This window comes from Delphinus delphis, unplaced genomic scaffold, assembly GCF_949987515.2.
Source record: "Delphinus delphis unplaced genomic scaffold, mDelDel1.2 scaffold_30, whole genome shotgun sequence".
NCBI classification, from domain to species: domain Eukaryota; kingdom Metazoa; phylum Chordata; class Mammalia; order Artiodactyla; family Delphinidae; genus Delphinus; species Delphinus delphis.
In genome coordinates, this window is record NW_027192651.1 from 4,712,172 (window position 1) to 4,722,954 (window position 10,783).

Consider the following 10,783-nt stretch of genomic DNA (forward strand, 5'->3'; position numbering starts at 1 on the left):
GGTATGATGATTCTAACTGAAATAAGTCACACAGAAAAAGAAACATCATAAGGTATCAGTAATACATGGAATGTAAACTTGGCTACACAGGAACTGAATTACAGAACAGAACAGGGTCTCAAATTTAGAAAACCAACTTATGCTTGCTTAAGGGGAAAGGTGAGTTGGGGTGCTGCATAAAACCAGAGATTGAAATGAGCACAGATAAAGTTCCTTAAGCCAAATATGGAATAGACAAGAGCTACTCCTTGCTCAACGAAATGGACTCAACACACCATATTAAACGCCTAAGAATGTACCTGACTAGTAAGTATCTTAAAACCTATGGATTGCTATGTCTCCGAAAGAGAATCAAGCATGTGTACAGGGGCATAAACGCAGTAGTGATAGGATTGGAGAGGTTCGGTGAGCAAATGAAGACCCTTTGAAGTCATGTTGCATGGTACCCATTCCACGGGTCTCAACTCTCCAGGTTTAAGGTATTCTTTCTTCAGCTAAAACATGCATGTGGAACCCAGAGTATGATCAACCGTGTGAACGGGAGACGTGTTCAAATATCTCTCAGTTTTCCTCCCCTGGTACTCGGGTGCAACATTCCAGACGCTTTACTAACACTCTCCCCACTTGGAGAGTCAGGGCCTTTAACTTCCTGTTTGGCCCAGTTTGCAAGTTCTGCGGAAGATGAACAGGAATAGCGAGAACCAATGAGAGACTAGCTGGAGGTGTCTGGACGGGGAAATTTAACTCTCATTTCCCACCAGGAAGAGGAAATAACCAAAGGCTCAGCGTGCCGTGCCGGAACCAGATTAGGGCCTGAAGCCATCCTGCAGTGTTGCGGCCAGCTCAAAAGAAAGCGAGTTGAAGAAAGGAGCTCAGGGGCACTGTAATTCACAAACCTGCAGAGTTATAAATGACAGCTATCGTCCAAAAATATACTAAAGTAAGGCTGCCAAGAGGACTTGAAAGCGGGGCAGAATTGCAGGAAACCGATTTCAGGAGGTAGACTGGAATTGCATTGAAAGCATAGGAAAAGAGGCAGGGCGTCCACAATGATGCACTTGGCCAAAAAGGGCGTATGCATTTTTTCCTGAATATATTCAGGAAAAAACGCATACGCACTTTTTCGTCAACCAAGCAACCTGGCAAAGGAAATCTGCACTACAATGAAGTCTCACTTCCCCCCGGTCAAACGGGCCATCTGAAAAAGTGTAAAATCCAGAAAGGCAGGACAGGCCATGGAGAACTGGGAGCCTTGTTATGCTGATGGGCGGGATGTAAATTGCCAACAGACACTCCGGAGAAGTGTATGGTGTTTCCTGAAACATCTAAAAAACAAAGCAACAGAGCCTAGGGCACTTCCACTTATGGTCCTATAGCTTAGGGAAATTAAAATCAAAAAGACACAGCCACCCCAAAGTTTGCACGCCTCTGTTTACAAGACCCTCGTTTACCGTACAAGTTCAACATCGCAGAAAGTGAAAAATGGATAAAGAACTTGTGGTATTTACTTACAAAGCAATATCACTCAGCAATGAAATCTATGTCATCAGGCCCTTGGCAGCACAATGAGTGGATTCAGGTACGATGATTCTAACTGAAATAAGTCACACAGAAAAAGAAACATCATAAGATATCAGTAATACACGGAATGTAAACTTGGCTACACAGGAACTGAATTTCAGGACAGAACAGGTTCTCAAATTTAGAAAACCAACTTATGCTTGCTTAAGGGGAAAGGTGAGTTGGGGTGCTGCATAAAACCAGAGATTGAAATGAGCACAGATAAAGTTCCTTAAGCCAAATATGGAATAGACAAGAGCTACTCCTTGCTCAACGAAATGGACTCAACACCGCATATTAAACACCTAAGAATGTACCTGACTAGTAAGTATCTTAAAACCTATGGATTGCTATGTCTCCGAAAGAGAATCAAGCATGTGTACAGGGGCATAAATGCAGCAGTGATAGGATTGGAGAGGTTCGGTGAGCAAATGAAGACCCTTTGAAGTCATATTGCATGGTACCCATTCCACGGGTTTCAACTACCCAGGTTTAAGGTATTCTTCCTTCAGCTAAAACATGCATGTGGAACCTAGAGTATGATCAACCATGTGATCGGGAGACGTGTTCAAATATGTCTCAGTTTTCGTACCCTGGTACTCAGGTGCAACATTCCAGATGCTTTACTAACACTCTCCGGACTTGGAGAGTCAGTCCCTTTAATCTCCTGTTTGGCCCAGTTTGCAATTTCTGCGGAAGATGAACAGGAATAGCGAGAACCAATGAGAGACTAGCTGGAGGTGTCTGGACGGGCAAACTTAACTCTCATTTCCCACCAGGAAGAGGAATTAACCAAAGGCTCAGCGTGCCGTGCCGGAACCAGATTAGGGCCTGAAGCCATCCTGCGGTGTTGCGGCCAGCTCACAAGAAAGCGAGTTGAAGAAAGGAGCTCAGGGGCACTGTAATTCACAACCCTGCAGAGTTATAAATGACAGCTATTGTCCAAAAATATACTGAAGTAAGGGTGCCAAGAGGACTTGAAAGCGGGGAAGAATTGCAGGAAACCGATTTCAGGAGGTAGACTGGAATTGCATTGAAAGCATAGGAAAAGAGGCAGAACGTCCACAATGATGCACTTGGCCAAAAAGGGCGTATGCGATTTTTCCTGAATATGTTCAGGAAAAAACGCATACGCCCTTTTTGGCCAACCAAGCAAGCTTGCAAAGGAAATCTGCACTACAATGAAGTCTCACTTCCCCCCGGTCAAAAGGGCCATCTGAAAAAAGTGTAAAATCCAGAAAGGCAGGACAGGCCATGGAGAACTGGGAGCCTTGTTATGCTGATGGGCGGGATGTAAATTGCCAACAGACACTCGGGAGAAGTGTATGGTGTTTCCTGAAACATCTAAAAAACAAAGCAACAGAGCCTAGGGCACTTCCACTTATGGTCCTATAGCTTAGGGAAATTAAAATCAAAAAGACACAGCCACCACAAAGATTGGGACGCCTCTGTTTACAAGAACCTCGTTTACAGTACAAGTTCAACATCGCAGAAAGTGAAAAATGGATAAAGAAGTTGTCGTATTTACTTACAAAGCAATATCACTCAGCAATGAAATCTGTCTCATCAGGCCCTTAGCAGCACAATGAGTGGATTCAGGTATGATGATTCTAACTGAAATAAGTCACACAGAAAAAGAAACATCATAAGATATCAGTAATACATGGAATGTAAACTTGGCTACACAGGAACTGAATTACAGAACAGAACAGGGTCTCAAATTTAGAAAACCAACTTATGCTTGCTTAAGGGGAAAGGTGAGTTGGGGTGCTGCATAAAACCAGAGATTGAAATGAGCACAGATAAAGTTCCTTAAGCCAAATATGGAATAGACAAGAGCTACTCCTTGCTCAACGAAATGGACTCAACACACCATATTAAACGCCTAAGAATGTACCTGACTAGTAAGTATCTTAAAACCTATGGATTGCTATGTCTCCGAAAGAGAATCAAGCATGTGTACAGGGGCATAAACGCAGTAGTGATAGGATTGGAGAGGTTCGGTGAGCAAATGAAAACCCTTTGAAGTCATGTTGCATGGTACCCATTCCACGGGTCTCAACTCTCCAGGTTTAAGGTATTCTTTCTTCAGCTAAAACATGCATGTGGAACCCAGAGTATGATCAACCGTGTGAACGGGAGACGTGTTCAAATATCTCTCAGTTTTCCTCCCCTGGTACTCGGGTGCAACATTCCAGACGCTTTACTAACACTCTCCCCACTTGGAGAGTCAGGGCCTTTAACTTCCTGTTTGGCCCAGTTTGCAAGTTCTGCGGAAGATGAACAGGAATAGCGAGAACCAATGAGAGACTAGCTGGAGGTGTCTGGACGGGCAAATTTAACTCTCATTTCCCACCAGGAAGAGGAAATAACCAAAGGCTCAGCGTGCCGTGCCGGAACCAGATTAGGGCCTGAAGCCATCCTGCAGTGTTGCGGCCAGCTCAAAAGAAAGGGAGTTGAAGAAAGGAGCTCAGGGGCACTGTAATTCAAAAACCTGCAGAGTTATAAATGACAGCTATCGTCCAAAAATATACTAAAGTAAGGCTGCCAAGAGGACTTGAAAGCGGGGCAGAATTGCAGGAAACCGATTTCAGGAGGTAGACTGGAATTGCATTGAAAGCATAGGAAAAGAGGCAGGGCGTCCACAATGATGCACTTGGCCAAAAAGGGCGTATGCATTTTTTCCTGAATATATTCAGGAAAAAACGCATACGCACTTTTTCGTCAACCAAGCAACCTGGCAAAGGAAATCTGCACTACAATGAAGTCTCACTTCCCCCCGGTCAAACGGGCCATCTGAAAAAGTGTAAAATCCAGAAAGGCAGGACAGGTCATGGAGAATGGGAGCCTTGTTATGCTGATGGGCGGGATGTAAATTGCCAACAGACACTCCGGAGAAGTGTATGGTGTTTCCTGAAACATCTAAAAAACAAAGCAACAGAGCCTAGGGCACTTCCACTTATGGTCCTATAGCTTAGGGAAATTAAAATCAAAAAGACACAGCCACCCCAAAGTTTGGGACGCCTCTGTTTACAAGAACCTCGTTTACCGTACACGTTCAATATCACAGAAAGTGAAAAATGGATAAAGAACTTGTGGTACTTACGTACAATGCAGTATCACTCAGCAATGAAATCTATGTCATCAGGCCCTTAGCAGCACAATGAGTGGATTCAGGTATGATGATTCTAACTGAAATAAGTCACACAGAAAAAGAAACATCATAAGATATCAGTAATACACGGAATGTGAACTTGGCTACACAGGAACTGAATTTCAGAACAGAACAGGATCTCAAATTTAGAAAACCAACCTTTGCTTTTTAAGGGGAAAGGTGAGTTGGGGTGCTGCATAAAACCAGAGATTGAAATGAGCACAGATAAAGGTCCTTAAGCAAAATGTGGAATAGACAAGAGCTCCTCCTTGCTCAGCGAAATGGACTCAACACTGCATATTAAACGCCTAAGAATGTACCTGACTAGTAAGTATCTTAAAACCTATGGATTGCTATGTCTCAGAAAGAGAATCAAGCATGTGTACAGGGGCATAAACGCAGCAGTGATAGGATTGGAGAGGTTCGGTGAGCAAATGAAGACCCTTAGAAGTCATATTGCATGGTACCCATTCCACGGGTTTCAACTACCCAGGTTTAAGGTATTCTTTCTTCAGCTAAAACATGCATGTGGAACCTAGAGTATGTTGAACCGTGTGAACGGGAGACGTGTTCAAATATGTCTCAGTTTTCGTACCCTGGTACTCGGGTGCAACATTCCAGACGCTTTACTAACACTCTCCCGACTTGGAGAGTCAGTCCCTTTAACCTCCTGTTTGGCCCAGTTTGCAATTTCTGCGGAAGATGAACAGGAATAGCGAGAACCAATGAGAGACTAGCTGGAGGTGTCTGGACGGGCAAATTTAACTCTCATTTCCCACCAGGAAGAGGAATTAACCAAAGGCTCAGCGTGCCGTGCCGGAACCAAATTAGGACCTGAAGCCATCCTGCGGTGTTGCGGCCAGCTCACAGGAAAGCGATTTGAAGAAAGGAGCTCAGGGGCACTGTAATTCACAAACCTGCAGAGTTATAAATGACAGCTATCATCCAAAAATATACTAAAGTAAGGCTGCCAAGAGGACTTGAAAGCGGGGCAGAATTGCAGGAAACTGATTTCAGGAGGTAGACTGGAATTGCATTGAAAGCATAGGAAAAGAGGCAGAACGTCCACAATGATGCACTTGACCAAAAAGGGCATATGCGTTTTTTCCTGAATATATTCAGGAAAAAACGCATACGCCCTTTTTGGCCAACCAAGAAAGCTTGCAAAGGAAATCTGCACTACAATGAAGTCTCACTTCCCCCCGGTCAAAAGGGCCATCTGAAAAAAGTGTAAAATCCAGAAAGGCAGGACAGGCCATGGAGAACTGGGAGCCTTGTTATGCTGATGGGCGGGATGTAAATTGCCAACAGACACTCAGGAGAAGTGTATGGTGTTTCCTGAAATATCTAAAAAACAAAGCAACAGAGCCTAGGGCACTTCCACTTATGGTCCCATAGTTTAGGGAAATTAAAATCAAAAAGACACAGCCACCCCAAAGTTTGGAACGGCTCTGTTTACAAGAACCTCGTTTACAGTACAAGTTCAACATCGCAGAAAGTGAAAAATGGATAAAGAAGTTGTGGTATTTACTTACAAAGCAATATCACTCAGCAATGAAATCTATGTCATCAGGCCCTTAGCAGCACAATGAGTGGATTCAGGTATGATGATTCTAACTGAAATAAGTCACACAGAAAAAGAAACATCATAAGATATCAGTAATACACGGAATGTAAACTTGGCTACACAGGAACTGAATTACAGAACAGAACAGGGTCTCAAATTTAGAAACCCAACTTATGCTTGCTTAAGGGGAAAGGTGAGTTGGGGTGCTGCATAAAACCAGAGATTGAAATGAGCACAGATAAAGTTCCTTAAGCCAAATATGGAATAGACAAGAGCTACTCCTTGCTCAACGAAATGGACTCAACACCCCATATTAAACGCCTAAGGATGTACCTGACTAGTAAGTATCTTAAAACCTATGGATTTCTATGTCTCCAAAAGAGAATCAAGCGTGTGTACAGGGGCATAAACGCAGCAGTGATAGGATTGGAGAGGTTCGGTGAGCAAATGAAGACCCTTTGAAGTCATATTGCATGGTACCCATTCCACGGGTCTCAACTCTCCAGGTTTAAGGTATTCTTCCTTCAGCTAAAACATGCATGTGGAACCCAGAGTATGATCAACCGTGTGAACGGGAGACGTGTTCAAATATGTCTCAGTTTTCGTCCCCTGGTACTCGGGTGTAACATTCCAGACGCTTTACTAACACTCTCCCCACATGGAGAGTCAGTCCCTTTAACCTCCTGTTTGGCCCAGTTTGCAATTTCTGCGGTAGATGAACAGGAATAGCGAGAACCAATGAGAGACTAGCTGGAGGTGTCTGGACGGGCAAATTTAACTCTCATTTCCCACCAGGAAGAGGAAATAACCAAAGGCTCAGCGTGCCGTGCCGGAACCAGATTAGGGCCTGAAGCCATCCTGCGGTGTTGCGGCCAGTTCACAAGAAAGCGAGTTGAAGAAAGGAGCTCAGGGGCACTGTAATTCACAAACCTGCAGAGTTATAAATGACAGCTATCGTCCAAAAATATACTAAAGTAAGGCTGCCAAGAGTACTTGAAAGCGGGGCAGAATTGCAGGAAACCAATTTCAGGAGGTAGACTGGAATTGCATTGAAAGCATAGGAAAAGAGGCAGAACGTCCACAATGATGCACTTGGCCAAAAAGGGCGTATGCGATTTTTCCTGAATATGTTCAGGAAAAAACGCATACGCCCTTTTTGGCCAACCAAGCAAGCTTGCAAAGGAAATCTGCACTGCAATGAAGTCTCACTTCCCCCGGTCAAAAGGGCCATCTGAAAAAAATGTAAAATCCAGAAAGGCAGGACAGGCCATGGAGAACTGGGAGCCTTGTTATGCTGATGGGCGGGATGTAAATTGCCAACAGACACTCGGGAGAAGTGTATGATGTTTCCTGAAACATCTAAAAAGCAAAGCAACAGAGCCTAGGGCACTTCCACTTATGGTCCTATAGCTTAGGGAAATTAAAATCAAAAAGACACAGCCACCCCAAAGTTTGGAACGGCTCTGTTTACAAGAACCTCGTTTACAGTAGAAGTTCAACATCGCAGAAAGTGAAAAATGGATAAAGAATTTGTGGTATTTACTTACAAAGCAATATAACTCAGCAATGAAATCTATGTCATCAGGCCCGTAGCAGCATAATGAGTGGATTCAGGTACAATGATTCTAATTGAAATGTTCACACAGAAAAAGAAACATCATAAGATATCACTAATACACGGAATGTAAACTTGGCTACACAGGAACTAAATTCCAAAACAGAACAGGGTCTCAAATGTAGAAAACCAACTTATGCTTGCTTAAGGGGAAAGGCGAGTTGGGGTGCTGCATAAAACCAGAGATTGAAATGAGCACAGATAAAGTTCCTTAAGCCAAATATGGAATAGACAAGAGCTACTCCTTGCTCAAAGAAATGGACTCAACACCCCATATTAAACGCCTAAGAATGTACCTGACTAGTAAGTATCTTAAACCTATGGATTGATATGTCTTCAAAAGAGAATCAATCGTATGTACAGTGGCACAAACGCAGCAGTGATAGGATTGGAGAGATTCGGTGAGCAAATGAAGACCCTTTGAAGTCATATTGCATGGTACCCATTCCACGGGTCTCCACTCTCCAGGTTTAAGGTATTCTTCCTTCAGCTAAAACATGCATGTGGAACCCAGAGTATGATCAACCGTGTGAACTGGAGACGTGTTCAAATATGTCTCAGTTTTCCTCCCCTGGTACTCGGGTGCAACATTCCAGACGCTTTACTAACACTCTCCCCACTTGGAGAGTCAATCGCTTTAACTTCCTGTTTGGCCCAGTTTGCAATTTCTGCGGAAGATGAACAGGAATAGGGAGAACCAATGAGAGACTACCTGGAGGTATCTGGACGGGCAAATTTAACTCTCATTTCCCACCAGGAAGAGGAAATAACCAAAGGCTCAGCGTGCCATGCCGGATCCAGATTAGGGCCTGAAGCCATCCTGTGGTGTTGCGGCCAGCTCACAAGAAAGCGAGTTGAAGAAAGGAGCTCAGGGGCACTGTAATGCACAAACCTGCAGAGTTATAAATGACAGCTATCGTCCAAAAATATACTGAAGTAAGGCTGCCAAGAGGATTTGAAAGCGGGGCAGAATTGCAGGAAACCAATTTCAGGAGGTAGACTGGAATTGCATTGAAAGCATAGGAAAAGAGGCAGAACGTCCACAATGATGCACTTGGCCAAAAAGGGCGTATGCGTTTTTTCCTGAATATATTCAGGAAAAAACGCATACGCCCTTTTTGGCCAACCAAGCAAGCTTGCAAAGGAAGTCTGCACTACAACGAAGTCTCACTTCCCCCCGGTCAAAAGGGCCATCTGAAAAAAGTGTAAAATCCAGAAAGGCAGGACAGGCCATGGAGAACTGGGAGCCTTGTTATGCTGATGGGCGGGATGTAAATTGCCAACAGACACTCGGGAGAAGTGTATGGTGTTTCCTGAAACATCTAAAAAACAAAGCAACAGAGCCTAGGGCACTTCCACTTATGGTCCTATAGCTTAGGGAAATTAAAATCAAAAAGACACAGCCACCCCAAAGTTTGGGACGCCTCTGTTTACAAGAACCTCATTTACAGTACAAGTTCAACATCGCAGAAAGTGAAAAATGATAAAGTAGTTGTGGTATTTACTTACAAAGCAATATCACTCAGCAATAAAATCTATGTCATCAGGCACTTAGCAGCACAGTGAGTGGATTCAGGTATGATGATTCTAACTGAAATAAGTCACACAGAAAAAGAAATATCATAAGATATCAGTAATACACGGAATGTAAACTTGGCTACACAGGAACTGAATGACAGAACAGAACAGTGTCTCAAATTAAAAAACCAACTTATGCTTGCTTAAGGGGAAAGGTGAGTTGGGGTGCTGCATAAAACCAGAGATTGAAATGAGCACAGATAAAGTTCCTTAAGCCAAATATGGAATAGACAAGAGCTACTCCTTGCTCAACGAAATGGACTCAACACCCCATATTAAACGCCTAAGAATGTACCTGACTAGTAATTATCTTAAAACCTATGGATTGCTATGTCTCCAAAAGAGAATCAAGCGTGTGTACAGGGGCATAAACACAGCAGTGATAGGATTGGAGAGGTTCGGTGAGCAAATGAAGACCCTTTGAAGTCATATTGCATGGTACCCATTACACGGGTCTCAACTCTCCAGGTTTAAGGTATTCTTCCTTCAGCTAAAACATGCATGTGGAACCCAGAGTATGATCAACCGTGTGAACGGGAGACGTGTTCAAATATGTCTCAGTTTTCCTCCCCTGTTACTCGGGTGCAACATTCCAGACGCTTTACTAACACTCTCCCCACTTGGAGAGTCAGCGCCTTTAACCTCCTGTTTGGCCCAGTTTGCAATTTCTGCGGAAGATGAACAGGAATAGGGAGAACCAATGAGAGACTAGCTGGAGGTGTCTGGACGGGCAAATTTAACTCTCATTTCCCACCAGGAAGAGGAAATAACCAAAGGCTCAGCGTGCCGTGCCGGAACCAGATTAGGGCCTGAAGCCATCCTGCGGTGTTGTGGCCAGCTCAAAAGAAGGCGAGTTGAAGAAAGGAGCTCAGGGGCACTGTAATTCACAAACCTGCAGAGTTATAAATGACAGCTATCGTCCAAAAATATACTGAAGTAAGGCTGCCAAGAGGACTTGAAAGCGGGGCAGAATTGCAGGAAACCGATTTCAGGAGGTAGACTGGAATTGCATTGAAAGCATAGGAAAAGAGGCAGAACGTCCACAATGATGCACTTGGCCAAAAAGGATGTATGCGTTTTTTCCTGAATATATTCAGGAAAAAACGCATACGTCCTTTTTGGCCTACCAAGCAAACTTGCAAAGGAAATCTGCACTACAATGAAGTCTCACTTCCCCCCGGTCAAAAGGGCCATCTGAAAAAAGTGTAAAATCCAGAAAGGCAGGACAGGCCATGGAGAACTGGGAGCCTTGTTATGCTGATGGGTGGGATGAAAATTGCCAACAGACACTCGGGAGAAGTGTATGGTG